General features: G+C 36.8%; 1 protein-coding gene across 7 annotated transcripts in view; it reads left to right on the top strand.

Annotated features, from left to right (window-relative positions):
- The window catches only part of Plcb4 (phospholipase C beta 4), a 375572-nt gene that overhangs the window by 85569 nt on the left and 277456 nt on the right, over positions 1-12547 (top strand). The window contains exon 1 of one of the 7 annotated variants that reach the window (XM_076851532.2): positions 10835-10884. The exons of the other annotated variants lie outside the window; for them this stretch is intronic. The gene's annotated coding sequence lies outside the window, so the exon portion shown is untranslated. Of the gene's footprint in view, positions 1-10834; positions 10885-12547 lie in introns of those variants that run through there. 7 annotated transcript variants of the gene reach the window in all.

Genomic DNA, 12547 nt, shown 5'->3' with positions numbered 1-12547 from the left:
ATGCTCTTACCTAGGAGTATTAGTTAAGCATACTACTTGGATAAAATTATCTTACTGTTGATGAAGAAGGGAGTGGATATTGAGTAATAATTGACATGACTGCTGCATTTGGGATTGTACTACTATGCTGTTACCATTAAAAGGCAAGTTTTGTTGGTGTGTGTTACCCTAATGATCCTCAAAATTTTTAGTATGCTGATGTGCAGGATAAGCATGCAGAGCTTTGCTTTGGCCTCCTTCAAGGGAGGAAATAGTATTCTGAGAAGCATACTTAGTTCACATCAGTCAACTGATAGTGATATGCTTTGCACTGTGCCAGTTCTTAGCAGAGTCTAGGAGCCAGAGCAGCATTTCCCACATTTAGGTTACCCCTTTTACTCCCCCTCCTCATGTTAAGGCTGTTAGCATTTCAAAGAAGTAGCATCTTAGGAGACTAGTTTGGGCTGCTTATCCATAGGGACTGGGAGTATAACTGTTTATAATGGTTATCTATTGTTTTACAAAGACCACAGACTTTCTTTATTGATCACAATTTCATGGATGAACTGGGTGGTTCTGTTGGCCTTGGCTGGGGCACTCTGACCACATATGTGGTCAACTGTGGGTTGGGAGGTGGCTCTCCTGATTTTGGTTGGGTGTGCTCATTTGCTTGGGTGTAGCTGGGTGCTAGATGGTTTAGAATGATATCATTTGGGGACCTAGAGTTTTTCTCCATGTGATTTTTCATTCTTGAGCAGGCTAGCCCGGTCTTGAGTCTAGGAGCATGATTGCATGTTGTGAGGGAAAGAGAAGAAATGCTTGAGGCCTTTTGATGCCAAAGCTCAGAATTAATATAGCCTAACTTCTGTTGGGGAGTCTAGTTGGGGATACAGACTTGTAAGACTAAGAAATACAATACTGACAATAAGTCATGAATAAGAAGAGAGTATTTGATCAACCAATATCAAATATCATAAATGGAGACCCTCTGTTCATTATTCCATCTCCCTTGTCTTTTAGGTGTTAAATTATTTGATAAATTTATTCCAATATTCCATATATATATATATATATCTCAACATATTTAACAATTAAAGTAGTGAGTAGGAAAGACCTCTTTCTGTCCATTTGCAGTGCTTCTTCGGTCAGCTACCATACATACTTGTGTTCTTAATCTCCAGTTTGTTTCAGGTAGTGCAGAAATAGTACCATATCTTGGTTGATAAGCTCCTTAATGTTAGGCACATGTCAAAAGATACAGTGTACCCATCCAGAAAATGGGCACATAGCCATACTTATCTCACTGTATTCAAGAGTCACATAGAGGACATGTATGGCCTTTACTCAGAATACTGAACATTGGTATGGCATTATCCATGTGCTGGCTACCATTCTATACAACTCTATGAGCTAGTTGTTACAACAGTTCCATTCTTAGATGAAGGAACTGAGACACAGAGAGCTTAAGTGATGCACAGATGTCACACAAATCTAAGGTTTGCACTAGACCATCTTGTACTGCAGTTCTGTCTCACACCCATACTGAATAACCATCTCTGTAGGGGTAAGTCTGTGTCCTTTAAACCATGAGGAAAGTAAAGATTTAGCTTTGACAGAATTGAGAGGGGTGGGGAAAATGGCTTAGATTTTAGAAATTAACTTTAGACTCTTTGCATATAGCCTGCTGTGGCAATTTACAGAACTGTTTCTTGCAGGTACGTTTGACATTCAAAAGCAATCAGATCGTATTATCTGTTCTTTGAGGGATTACTGGGCTCTGGGCATCTTGAAGGTTACATTTGCAATCAGCATTAATTTCATTGTTAACCATTTTCCTTCATGTTAGGTTTCAGGATTTTTTCTGTTTCTTTTCTTTCTTTTTTTACTTTTCTCCTCCTCCTCCTCCTCCTTCTCCTCCTCCTCCTCCTCCTCCTCCTCCTCCTCCCCCCTCCTCTTTCTCTTCCTCCTCCTCTTCTTCTTCCTCCTCCTCCTCCTCCTCCCCTTCTTCTTCCTCCTCCTCCTCCTCCTCCTCCTCCTCCTCCTCTTCTTCTTGGTCATTGTGGGCTTTAGTGGAGATGCTAATTAATGGAACTAGCTGGGTCAAGTTGATTGTTCAGAACTCATATTAGCCCATGGAGGGTGGACATGGAACTTGGCTGAACTTCATGGGTCCCTGGTACGGGTCACCTCACCATGTTGCTCTTATGTTCTTTCCTATTTTAGTCAAAAAATTCCCATTAAATGGAATGAAATGATGAAGGCAGACATTAATATGGAGTGACTTCCTGGTGCATTTCGATTCCTTCAAGATGGTCAAATTAGACTACATGAACAACTAGAGGGGGATTAAAGATGTACTTTTACCCACTTGAGATGGTTTGAATCAGGTCAGAGTCAACTTTGCTATTGGACGATTCTATTGTTTTTCTATGCTGAGTCCGTAACCCACCTAATATGACCTTGCAGTTTGTCAGTATTAGTGGCTCCTGTACTTTGGGAATCACTTGTCGAAAATATGAAGATGTTGTACTCTCTTCAGAAAATAGGGGAAAGTGAATCAGAGGGATATTGAAGTGAATTCAGATCTGTATTCTTCAGCCATTCAAGTAGAGGTATTGTCTGAATTATGAACCTTAAAGTCACTCATTATTTGGCCCCTTGAAGTCCCTTTTAGTTTGATTTGTGGAGGGAACTATGGGTAATTTTTATTAAAGTTTTTATCTAAGAAGATGTGGTTACCCTTGAATTTTAAACTGAACTACTTAGAATGTGGCCATACCTCCATACTCACTTGATCGTTGACACATGCCTGCTGGTTGAAAGGTTCAAACACCTTAATGCTTTCAAGCACAAGTCAGAGATCACTGGGCCTAGTGTCCCTCTCTTTGTTACCAAGAAGACATATTTGTGATTAACATAGGATAATTTTATATTGGTTATGGTACAGAAAGTAGAACGTGCCTTTTCATCTCCCAGCTTAAAACAAATGATGAGATTTATCATGTTTTCATGTGATAAGGGATCTTCTTAATTCCCAGGCCTCTGTAGGAGTAATTCGTGGATGTAATTAAGACTCATCAATGTGAACAATAAATTAATCTGCATCAGGAGGTTCTGCTGATTATCTGATCACATAATTTTCTAGTACTTTGATTATGTTTTTCTGATGCCTTTAACACCATATGACTTCAATTCATATGATTTGTATGAATTCGTATGCAGATGATTCTATTAGCAATGGCTCCTCTGTTCCTGGAGAGCTCAGCTTGACTAAAAAAGTTTTCTCAGTCTCAAAATGGTGAACAAAAGTGCCTTCATCTTGCTCCCTATCCCTGTTTCTATTTTTAAGGATTGTGGTTAAATATTAAGCATTAGTATTATACATGATAGCTGCAAATGGGTAGAAATATCAAGTGTGGCTTTCCATGGCTGGAAAATCATCACAGCTGTTCTGTTCTGTTCAGTGTCCTGGAGAACTTCAGAAAGTTTCTGGCCGACGGTTAGGCCTTCTGAACTGCTCACGGTTAAGAAGAAAAGGTGGGCATGTTGTGGGAAGAAAAGTGTTTTTACATACTACAGCTTCCGCAGGCTCTCTCTTCAAGGAACTGCTGCTTCTTTTTAGCCTAGAGGCATGGTAGCTGGATCCACCACTTTCTCAGTGGCATACTAGAGACCACTGTTTGCAGATATTGTCTGGCAGTGCCATTCATTGAGTGAACAGGGAATTGTGGCCCAGAGTAGATCTCTCACAGAATTGTGGTGGCTTATTTAGATACACCCTGTAGTTCTGTTCTGCCCTGGGCTAGATTTTAGAAAACAGATCTAGCTGGAAGTGTGTCCTGGCTTTGGAAATAAGATTAGAGATGGTAAGGATGGTTATATCATCAAAAGCCTGGACCACATCTGTTTACCTTGTTAGTGTACACCTGGTACCTGGCACAGCATTGGTGCCTGGTGGTAGGCACTCATGTTGGTGGTAATTACATGTTGGAAAATATTGGGCAACTGATATTTTTGGCATTTTACACACACACACACACACACACACACACACATTGTATATATGTGTATGCATTTAAATATAAAACACACATACACATATAATTTTTAGCAACCACAACAAACTCGTGTGTGTGTGTGTGTGCCCGTGTGCTCATGAGCATGTGATGCTAGTGTATATTTTAAAGCTTCCTTTAAACATTGAATCCATTTTAGTTCTTGAAACTAAGAAAGAACCCAGCGTGTTATCTTGGTATCAATGCTGGGTTTCCTATAATAACAATTTCCCTGGTTGAAAAAGATAGTGACAGGCTCCTTTGGAAAGAGACAAAGATGGTGTTGACATCTGCTCCTTTTCCTTTTGTATCTGGGTAAGAAGAGAGAGGCTGCAAAGATTTAGAAAAGAGAAGCCATGTGAAGAACAGTTTTCTTCCAGATTTTAGGCCTGGAGGATTAGAACATATTAGGAAATAAGGTTCTTTCTCGTGGGAAATCACTAATGCTGGAAGCTTGAAATACCGGTGAAGAGGACTCTTAGGTCTTTAGACAGTTTGTTAGAGAAGAGAAGGGCCTTAGAATTGAGTGACAGCACAAAGCAAGCCAGGGTTACATTAACAAGTAGTTTCAATTGTGACATCCAAGTCAGAAAATCAGCTGACATCCTCTGAGAGCCCACTATGTGTCAGACTGTGGCAGACATAAATATTGTTTTTAAGTTATCTTAAATCTTTAGATAGATACATTATATCCAATTTACAAATAAGGAAACTGAAATTTATAAGGTTTGTAATTAACCCAAAGCCATGTAAACAACTAGTATATCATGGGGCTTGGGTTTGGACCCAGGCCCATTTGATTTTGAAAATCCAGATTCTTTTCATAGATTAAGCAGTTCCTTGCCCTTCTTATGGTTGTATTCTATGAGCAGTTATCTTAACAGTTCATAGTTTTACCATTTTTAAAGAAAGCCTTCATGCTTTCCAGGGAAGGTCATAGCAGAATGTGGACTTGTTTTTCAAAGTTTGGCTAGTATGTTTGAGTGTGCATGAATGTGGAAAGATTCAGGGGGTTCTTGGGCAAGAAGCATCCATGTCACTTGGCAGCTTGTTAGAAATGCAGAATCTCAGGTCCTACAGCAGGCATGAATCATGGTCTGCATTTGTAACTATGTCCCCAGGTTATTTGGGGGAAGGTTAAAGATTGAGAAGCTTTGGTCTAAACTGCTTTGATTGCAAGATACCACCAGCGAACTTGTTGAGTGATTGATGTACAATGCAAAAGCAGTAATACTAGATACTGATGATAAGTATTATTCAACTTTATTGAGTACTTATAGGCACCAAATCATGCAGTAGTTCTTTAACATATTTTTAAAATATTTTCAGTAACCCTGAGAAGTGGGTATTTTTGTTCTTATTTTAGAGACAAGAAAACTGAACTATAAAGGTTAAGTAATTTGTCCCAAAGCAAATAGGTCTGATGCCAACCCAGGAGTGTCTAATTCCAGTTTGAAGCTCTTAACTATCACCTTGTGTTGTTGGCTATGTTTGAAGCGGGGAGTTGTTGGTAACTAAGGTGTACTGATGGGAAGATTTGAATTGTGGCACAAAGCATTGCCAGTTTTCGAATTGTGTTCTGTGATATAAAGTTTATTGACTAAAAGAAAAAAAATTAAGTTGTAAAGTTTATTGACTCCAAATGAAGAGACAAAAATGAAAAGAGACAAAAATGAATCTATATCTTGTGAGTAATACCTGACATTGCTTATATTGAACTTTATGTAATTTGTTTTCTCAGAATACAATAAAACATTTAGATAAAAGAACTTGGGATTTTATTGTTCTGTGACTTCTGTTTTATCTTTTTATTTATTTATTTATTTTTTAGTTTTTGGCGGACACAACATCTTTGTTTGTATGTGGTGCTGAGGATTGAACCGGGGCCGCACGCATGCCAGGCAAGCGTGCTACAACTTGAGCCACATCCCCAGCCCAACTTCTGTTCTATCTTTATAACTGCCCTTTCCCCTTTTTACTGATAATTATTAATAAAACACAATTCGGTGATAAAAATATGGATAGGATACATTAATGCTGATAATCAATAATGCAATAAAAAATGGTCAGGGTAGCCTACCTGAAGAGTTAGAGGAACAATGGAAACATTGGTCATTGATGGGCATATTAATTTATGACATTTAATTTGATGTTTATTTCTTTGGTATGTTCTTTGTTTTGTTAAATACATACACACAAACACACACACACACACACACACTCACACACGATTCATGAGGTGGATGGTCTAGGCAGACCGAGTTGGCAGTGTTTATTAGACTGTCATTACCATGCTTTAAAATAGTGTTCTCTACTAATTTGTCCTTTGTTCCCTGGAACAATGAGCTGACTTTATACTGAGTATAATAGATTGTCAGCTTTAAAATTGACCTTTTGCACAGATTGGGGACGCTATTAAATTATTGTTTTGGTCTTTAACCCATAGACATTTGGGAGCTTGGGAAGCAAAAGCTTTGCTGATTTTTGTGTGTTTTTAGAATTTGGGGAAGAGAAAAGAGAAGAGCAGGAGGCAGAGATCTGAAAAAAAGTTTTCTTGTTTGCCATTTTATAGTAAATGAATATTCTGATAGTCTCTTAAATTCCCTGGAAATGAATAAAAATATAATAGATACACTTTAAGAAGATGCTGTAGAATATATTAAAGGAAATTGGAAAGGGTGGTGTTCATTCTGGAAACACAGCTTCATTTATGTTCACTGGTCCTGTAGGATTTAACTACAGTAATACCAGTATATATCGTGGAGATGCAGTGTATGAAGCAGTGTATGCAGTGTATGAAGTTTTTATCGTTTTGAGTAAAACAAAAATTATATCCTAACTTTACACATGGCTCTGAAATGTTTTTTTTTTTTTTTCCTTCAAATTCACAGACCTTTCCGTCTAGTGATTCGATGGTAAATGTTTGATAGCTGGGGGTGGGGGTGGGGATAGAAGAAGAGAAGCCCAGTTTGTATGGTTTGCCAATTTCTGTGGTGTAAATGTTCCTACTACAGCCAGTTTTAAGCTACCAGTTTGACCTGAATGAGCCTGGAGATGGGAGGGATGCACAGAATTGTCTTTTCTTGGCCCTGCAAGCTGACTCAGCACCCTGCTGATTTTTAGTACCAAGAGATTAGAAGGAGAGTGGGGTTGGAAAGAGATGGTGGAGAGAAAGAAAAACTAAAGAATGTAGAAGTGCTGAGCAGCAGAACAAACAGGGAGGGGGGAATTTCTATTAAAGGAATTTGAGAAAAGGTACCTACTCTCTAGCCTGAAACAGCTGAGATGAAAACAAATAAATAAATAAAAACTAAAAATGGGACAAAAAGTCACTAATATAAGAGATGATTAGCCTCTGAAGAATATCTGCCCAATGTGGTGATATTTGGAGCAGATCTGGGGAAAATCAGAATATGTCTGTCTTCAAGCCCCAGCAGGTGGAAGTTTTGTGGACTAAGAACAGGTAGAGAGACCTTATTTGGAACAGAGAGGTCCATGGCCCAAGTGGGTTCCTAGTGAAGCAGAGTTTTTTCCTAATTTGATGTTTTGTTTCCTAGATTATGCAATAACCTCCCTGTTTTCTTTTGTCTTTCTACAATTTTGGTTTACATTGTATCTTTACAAATTATTACAAATGTGAATACTAACCTTTATCTATATATTAGTTAACTTTAGAGAGTATCTATTGACTTCAAGATATAAAGAAATTAAAAGCCAGATATTTGTATTTCCATTTTCTTTAATCTCTTGGTTATGCTACTTGTTTTTCATATTAGCAAGATTTATAACATTTTCCTTATATTCTGTAATAACGTAAACATTAGGATTCTAGTTCATTTTTAAATAAATTAGGTTGCCAAAACCAGAACAACAACAACAAAAAAAACATATCAAACCAGGAAGCATCACAAAATGAAAGAAATCAAGAAGAACCACCTGGTTATTAAAAATCATACTGTAAGTGAGGTAAACTCATTTATTAGAAAGGAACTCTATCTTGAATAAGCCACCTAAAACAAAGCCATTATGGGCAAATGTAAACCAAAACTCTGCAGAGGTTGTAATTAATATGAAAGATAGAGGAAGTTTTCACTTTAAATTTTATTCCTCTGTGGTCTGAACTTTTTCAATAAACTTGTGTCACTTTCACAGTGAATTTTTAAGACATCCCAGGCTGTATCTGCTTGTTCTAATGAGACACAGCTGCATCTTCATAGTAAACAGGGATTCTGTTTTGCTCCCAGATTTTTGCCACATGGAAACCCTCAGTAACTAGTGACTGAACGGACATCTACTCGGGATATTATATAATTATGATCTGTGTCTGACATATGCCCCAAGCTTTGGAGTGTGTATTTTTCTCTCTTGATTCTGATGTGCCCTTTAAGGGAAGTGATTTTACTGCTATTTCACAGGTGACGAGTCGGAAGTTCTGGGAAATTAAACTGCTGGCTCAATATCACATCATCCTATGTATTCTAGATTATATTTTAAGTAAAGAATTGTTCTCAAAATTTGATAGTGGTCTCTTCAATAGAATGTTATTTATGATAATCTGTTTACCCATTAGACTCCATATTGATGAATTAAAGACATAGTTTTTAGGTATATTAAATGTTTTCTTATATAAAACATTAGAAGAGGATAACTTAGGATGTTTTATTTATTGTTGCTTTAAAATTAAAAACTTTTTTTTTTTTTTTTTTTTTTTAATTTTAAAGGGCCCTGATATGCTAAGCATGTGCTCTACCACTTAGCTACACTCCGGGCCCCTTTTCAAAGATTTCAGACTTTAAATAAGAGAAAAGGGTTTGGAAAAATAACTTGGGTGGACTGGTTTGTTTTTGAGAAGTTGGATCGATGAATAGGGGTGCAGAGTTGACTTAATAGTCTTGGAGGAGCATCTGTGAAACAGTCTCTTTTTGTGTTTCTATTCTGAAAATTCACTTCTTTATTTAGTGAGAACAATAGACTGTTTGGGGATTGCTGAGGATGTATGAGGACTGCAGGATTCTAGGATTAAATATAATTGGAAGTGTTTGAGGTGGAAGTCAGATTTTAAGCATGATTTGCTGGAGGTACCATAAGTTACTTTCTTTAAACTCTCAAGTCTACCCGTGCAAAAGTGGTTGAAATGTGCAATTATGGATACAAATATTATTGTTTGCATGGTGTTTCTAATACTTATTTCTGGCCTAGCCAGAAATATTTTAGCTTAGATGCCAACTATGTAGGATGCATTGTCTCAGTTTCATTTCTGAGGTTTGACATTCAGGTTTTGAGAGCGAATAGGCATCTATAGTTCAGCCGTATGCCCACTATAGCAGAGGTTCAAATCAGAATGTCCAGCTCCTTGAGGGTGGTCACTGTGCTGCCCCTCATATTTTCTGCACAATGTAAGGAATGTAGTAGACATCCATTGAATACCTGTACGGTTTTCTTCTGTTACACATATTTCCATTTGAAAAAAAAAAACTTTACAATATTGACAAATCTCATAATTGGTCATATTATTATTTCAGAGATATTAGTCAAAGTTTGGATAGCTGGAGAGCCTACTATTTCAATGACTTTTCTAAGTGCTTTGAAAACTCCTAACAATGTTAGGTTGGTGAATTAAAAGTTAGCAACAAAAAAAAAAAAAATGAGAAGGGTGTGATGGCACATATGCGATCACAGAGAACATGGGAGGCTGAGGCAAGAGAATTGCAAGTTTGAGAGTAGCCTGGGCAATTTAGTGAGATTTTGTCTCAAAATAAAATAAAATACTCAGAGAAGTTATACAGGATAGTGTCGAATGCCTGTTTATATTAGTGTAGTTTGTTTGTCTTGAAATTTGAGCTAAGAACCTTGTTTTGTAGAACATTCTATATTCTCTGGAACATACTGGGAAATATTGAAATTTTAATTTTAATGTTAGCGCTTTTAGATGGGTATATCTGGGACTTTTGTGTAAATGTGTGTGTGTGCACATTGTGTGCATGGGTGGGTGCATGCGTGCGCGCACTTGTGTGTGTGTTAATTTGATGTAGAATTAAAATCCTCTGAAGTATGTTTATAGGACAGAAGTCTTGACATTTTACAATCCATGCAGGGGAGATAATCTCCAGACCTCCCTCTAAATATTAGTTCTTATTTTTCTTTATATCTGTGCTACCAGTCTAAAACATTATGTTTCCTTTCTTGAACTCTGAGAGTATTCTAAAAGAGGAAAATAGACAAAAGATTGGCAGCCAGATTGAAGAGGCTGAAGCAAATTCTCAACCGCTTATAACCAAATTATTACATTTCCTGAATGACAGATCATCCGTTGTGCTTTCCTTCAGGTTTAGATTTTGAATTTTTTTGTAGCCTTCAGTATAGACAAATGAAAGATGTTTTGAGAAAGAGTTCAGATATATATTTCAAATTTTGTTCTTCCTATGCTAAATACTCAACCTCTGATCCAGGGGCACTTCTTGTGTTTGGAGCCTCTTACTCATTCCCAGGCAGTGTTACTCAGCAATATGCCTGTAAAAAGCATTTGCTATATTTGTTGTTCTGCTTAGAATAGTTGACAGAGTCTCTCTCGGCCATTCTGTCTGGATATTTTGTTGTGGCCGTGGGCTCTGTTTGCCCAGCCTCTCACTTTGTATCCGAGGGGTGGGTCTTTGTGGGAGAGGATCAGTGTTGCCTTGGCTGCCTGCCTGAGGGAGCTGGTTCAGCCTCTCTTGCCCCCTCCTCCCCTTCTGAAGGAGTGAGCTTATCCAGGAATTGTGCTTGTCCCTGAAGTTCTCCATCTGCCTCAGCTATGCTCTCAGAATCCTGCTTCTGACCGGGTGAAGTTTAAATCCTACTCACTCCAGTTCAGGTAAGAAAACTGACTGAAATCAGCATTGTGAATACAAGTTGAGATTTACTTAGGGGAGCAGTTTTGGTAAGTTTATGGGTTTTTATAACTTGGTCAGTTTTGTTTTTGTGGTTCCTGAAAGTAATAAGCAGGTATAGGTACAAAGAGACAACGGTACAAAATATTTCTCTTTTCAATTACTTGGACCACCCACACTTTGAAGGAAATTGTTCTATTGATGGTTGATTTTTTTTTTCCCCTTTTGGATTTTCTAAGAGAGAAATCCACTACAACTGCCAAAAAAGCATATAAGACACTATAATTTTGTGGTAATATTGGCATTAATTAGATATAGATTTATTTTAATGACTCTTATTTTAAAAATTTCCCAAACCCAACTGTAACTCAAATAGATTTTTCAGTGAGGTACTTATATAGATATGATGCTTGGCTGTTAGTAGTTTTTGTGAGTCAATTATTTAACACTTTTTGTGTTTTAAAAAGTTAACCATGTGTGGAGGCAGGGGGCATATGGGAAATCTCTGTACCTCGTGCATAATTTTGCTGTGCATATAAAACTGCTCTTAAACATAAGGTCTATTAAAAAATCAAACTATCTCTTCATAATGCATTCTGTCACTATTTTTATAATGCAATAAAGAATAGATAATATTAAATATTTTTCTGTCATGCATGAATTTTCACAAAAAACTGATGAGTTTTTTTTCATAATTACTAATGAAAATATGGTACCAGCTTCAATATTTTATTTTAATTGTTCCCCTTTTTTTTTGGTTCAACTATATTAGGATAGGCAAAATGATGTGTTTAAAAAATTCCCTTTCCTAAATGAGACATGAGAGTGAAAATGTATTTTGTATTTTTTTTTTTTTTTGTCTTGGAAATGTATTTATTATTTGTCTTGGAGAGTTAATTCTCATTATGTAAAATTCCTTCCTAAAATAATAGAGTAGAAATTAATAACTTAGAAAGTTGGTTATGTTTGATAATCATGTTTCTAAAAACTGTTTTTCAGATAAATTGCACATATTCACAAACAAAGAAGTTATGCCGAACTGTGAAACTTGCAGTTCATTCAAAATTAGTGGCTTCAAATACTGTGAGAAAAATATTTCCTATTTGCATACTTTGTTTTTTTTCAACTAGGAATATCTTAGTATCCATAAAAACATATGTCATAATGAAAGAAAAGTTAACACCTTTAGTTTTGTGTGAGTCATGACTAGCCCCGGCTATTTGAGCATAAAAAAGTCTTCATTGTAATGACTGGTGCAAATAAACCACAATCACTGAAATAAACTTATTTTAGAAAGATTTATACATGAATAAAATGCAACATTCTGTGGCTATTTTTAAGAGTGACTAATGAACTTTCACAGCTGTCTCTTATAGCTGAAATGGGGACAGTGGCCTGAGAACTCCTTTGATAATTACCTGTTGGACATAACATTGTATACTCTTTTTATATTAAAATGCAGTCACATGCAAAGTAATCCATTCTTCACAGATAGAGGCAGACGTGTTGCAACATAGGAAACCTTCCAAAAGTTTGAAAACAGGATCAGCTATGTTTTATATTTATAGATTTTTCCAGTGACTTCAGGCTTAGGTCTCTGACACAAGTGGAGATTGAGACTGGACAAACAGTTGTCAGGGAAGGTCC

This window comes from Callospermophilus lateralis, chromosome 3 (genome assembly GCF_048772815.1).
Source record: "Callospermophilus lateralis isolate mCalLat2 chromosome 3, mCalLat2.hap1, whole genome shotgun sequence".
Lineage (NCBI taxonomy): Eukaryota > Metazoa > Chordata > Mammalia > Rodentia > Sciuridae > Callospermophilus > Callospermophilus lateralis.
The sequence above is the reverse complement of the archived record's forward strand: the minus strand, read 5'-3'. Positions and strand labels throughout refer to the sequence as shown.